Here is a 4,209-nt window from a genome sequence, read left to right on the forward strand (position 1 = left end):
GAGAATCGTAGCTAGGATCTAGTACAGGGTCGGGCTATAGGCCTTTAGGAGGCCTGCTAGAAAGCCGTCCGGTCCGGGAGCGGCCTATAGCTTAGTCTAGCGGAGGCGGCCTTAGATATCCGCTACGGTAACGCTCCGGTCTATATCCTACCTAGAGGGGTACTCTTATCCTAGGGGCCTGGGGTCTGAATCTGGGGGGGGGGGGGGAAGAATTTAGCGTATAGGATATCTGCTTTCTTATTATAGGAGGTCGCTGGGTCGCCTTAGTCGCGGCGTAGCGGTGGAATAGTAGGGGGCCCGGGTGGCTAGTGTCCCTTAGTTCTGGCCTATCTTTCGCTAAATAAGAATAGAGTAAGAAAGAAATAAATAAAAAATAATTTTATTTTATCCTTAATAATATTATAAGGGAAACTTTAACAGGCCCCTAATTCCTAATAACAGGCCCTTACTAAGTGGGTCATGACTCCACAAGTTCTCTTACATACAAACGGCCTATTTTTCTATACTAAAACGGGGTCTCCCGCTACGTAGGTATAAGTAGTTATATTATTAATTAAACCAAACTGCTTAAACTGCTTAATTAAGGTTATCGTTAACTACCTAAATCGTGAATACACTTTATCTATCTTATTAGAATAGCTCCTTTAACGCCTCGTTGCTCTGCGCTAATTCCTCTATTCGCGTATCAATTATGCCCTTAAAACGGGCAGGAATCGTGCTACGCACCACTATCCGGCACTATACCAGGACCTAAAACCATATAGCTCCAGATTAGTGCTAGCACTATATAGGCACTAAACCCGTATAGCGCTGGATTAGTGCTAGCCCTATACTAGCACTAAACCAGTATAGCGCTAGACCGGTGCCAGCACTATCTAAGCGCTATACTTAGTATAACGCCTAGCCTTAGATAGCCCGAGGTTCCCTAGTAGATATACATAGCCGGAACCTCGCCCTCTCCTTTAAATAATTCATCCTATTTATATATTATTTACTATACCCTAAGGTTACCTAACTTAAATCCTCTTATAGGTCCTATAGTACTAGCTAGCCAGAGATATATACGGTTAGTGTATATTAAATAATAGTAACTAAAATAAGATTATTCGATCTTAGTAAGGTTCGCGTACCGATCCTATTAAACGACTATAGAGACTATTCTAGTTACACGATCCTAGGGTAAATAACTATCCGTTATTAATAAAGTGCCTCCCTTTAAATAGGACTAGGCGATAAGTAGCGACTATTAAGCCATAGCCTAATAGCTCCGATAAGGAACTACTTACCCACGCGCCCCTTACTATGTTTACTAGCCCTTTAGCGTATAGTACAAAGGTCTATATACTAAACCCCTATTTAGTTAAATAGCTATATATAGTATACTAAACGGATATATAGCTAAAGCGGTACCGATTACCTATAGTCTACTAAATAAAGCGCCTCCCCTTTATTAGGACTAGGCGAGTAAGCGATAAGTATAAGAGTCCACGAGTACTAGTTATCCGATAGGCCCGTATCTAAAACGACTTATCGAACACTAAATAGCATTATTATAGAACCCGCTTAATAATAACCGACGCTCCTTACCCTATTCTCCTAGACTCTTCCCCTACGCTAAGGGATCTAAAAGGCGTATATCCCCTCGCTATAATAGCGAACGCCTATCCAGATATAGCTAAAAAGGTTTTTATGCCCGAATATCGGCTACTCCTCTTTATAGCCGAGTAAGCAGGGAACCTCCCTAGTACTAGTAGAGCTAGCTATACCACGACCTCTAAAGGAAGAGTCTCTAAAGCTATCCTACCTCCTTAGCTAACCTATCCTGCTAAGTGGGTTACCTATCACGACTTTTTCGTAAAGGTATTCTATAATTAGCTAAAAAAGGAGCCCGAGTATATCGACCTTCACGAGTCTATAGTTATACCCCGTAGCATAGTAAAGGGAAAGGAGCCAGCCCCCTTTACCGCCGGCTATAATTCTCCGCCGGTAAAACTAAAGATTAAGGATAAGGGATCGGAATCGCTTTTAATCCGCCCCGCTATAAGTATAGTTAAGCGGCTAGTTAGAAGTTTCCCTAAAGATATAGCGGAAAGCCCTCCTCTAAAGTACGCTAAACCTTCTAAAGGAACGCCCGACTATACCCTAACGCCTAACGACTATATACTATTCTCCGACTAGGAAAGTCTTTAAGCCGACACTATAAGCCACTATAATGAATGTATAAGCCCCACGCCCTCCGATATTATATACTACCCTCGCGATAAGATAGAGGATATCGGACCCAGGAATAATAGGAACCCGGAACGCTAATAGTACCGGATAGCCCCTCCGGGTAATAGACCTCCCGGATATAATCCTCCCGGCGTAGGCCCCCCTCTAAGGAACACGCTAAACGTTAACTACCTAAAACTATACTTATATATACCATAATCGGATTTACTCGCTATCCTTAGCTAGCGCGATACTCGGATATACCGATTTAAGGCCGATAACCTAGGCTACTTTAAGCCTCCCTTATACTTTACTACTAACCAGGATCTTAAAACTAAAGGAACTAAACTAATCTATATAAACGTCTTCCGCTTTACCGATATAATAAACTAGTATACCGGCCTAAGTGCCTAGCACTATAAGTCCCTTCCCCGCGGACTAGCCCGCTATCCGTTAAGCGAGGTATCCGTATAGTTTATAAGCCTTAATAAGGGATAACGTTTATACCTTACTATAATAGCCACCGTTACGGAATAAAAGACCGCCTTATAAGAAAGGTTCCGACTACCTTAAAAGGAAGCCGAGTATAAGCTAAGACGTAAACGATATACCCTAAACGATATAGTTACCCGCCGCGATATCCGTGTCTTTATAGATAAGGTAATCCGATTAGCGAAAGCGGCTAATAAACCTAAAGGTAAGTATTTAGCTTTTATATAGGATCGCTTAGACGCTAACCTAGTAAACACTATTCCTTATCCCGGACTAGAAACTATAGCGACCGACTTTATAAATAGCCTAGCTAGTATAATACCAGGATAATACCGAAACTATACTAATAAAGCCTAAAAGGTACTCGTTACCCGATAAACGCTACCACGGATTAAACGGATATCGATATTAAACTAATCCTCCTAGGTATATTCGCCTTTTCCTTAGTACCCGGATCGACACGGTAGCCCGGCTCTATACCGCTCGCTATAGCCTAAATAACATTCCCTAGCACCGGATTATTATCTACTATTTCCGGAATATCGCTTACTAGGACTAGGACCAGGACTAAGATAATTTCGCCGGAACGACCGCGCCCTACTAGCCCTAGGAACGCTAAACCGCTACGTAAACGAACGCGGATAACGGCTCTTAGCTAATAATACGTCCGATTAACTAGCGCGCGGAAACCGGAACTTTTACTAGGAACGATCCAGGGATCTAATAAACACTATTATCGATAATAAGGTCTCCGATAAAGGATATAAGAACGATAAGGAACTAGAGGACCTATACTATTTTAAAGAGGAGTCTAATAGTTCCGAGGACCTTATAGATAATAAAGCTAAGACCGATAAAGGTAGTAATTAACTATACTAGGTCGCCGATAAACCCGGATTCGTACCTAAGTACTATAATCTCTATTAAGTATAACGATAATATACTAGGTGCAGATAGCTAATAAGATCTAATAATAAGGCCCTCCGCTATAAAAAGTCCTATTCCTATTTATTCTTAATAAAGGAATAAGGCGGTTAGGACTCCCCGCTAATCGAAGGCGCCTTATAGGAAGTAATAGACCTAGTAGCTGGCCTATACGGTTATATATATATAAGGGTCTAAGTTCGTGTAACCCTAGATAGCGCTCCCTTTAAAGTTTATATTAATTTAGGCGCCTCGCGATACGTTATAAGCTAGCACCTCCTCCCCTACCTCCCTAACACGGAAGTCGACACGTCTAAGAGATCTACGCTTCGCGGCGTAGGCACTTTAGATACTATTAGATAGGCTTTATTTACCCTGCTAATATAAGGCATAGTGGACGGCTAGCCCTAAGTTAGACGGCTATATATAAAGGCTTAGGTGGTTCCTAAGCTAGAAGCCGGTTTACTCCTCGGGTAGGAATTTAATTATCCGAATAAGGTTAATATCCTTAACTCACGGGACGTTATCTAGATTAGGTCCTACAAAGATCTTATCGTCCTGGCATATATCTTCGCTAAATAT

The sequence above is a fragment of the Sodiomyces alcalophilus genome, assembly GCF_042370955.1.
Source record: "Sodiomyces alcalophilus JCM 7366 unplaced genomic scaffold ACRALscaffold_4, whole genome shotgun sequence".
NCBI lineage: Eukaryota > Fungi > Ascomycota > Sordariomycetes > Glomerellales > Plectosphaerellaceae > Sodiomyces > Sodiomyces alcalophilus.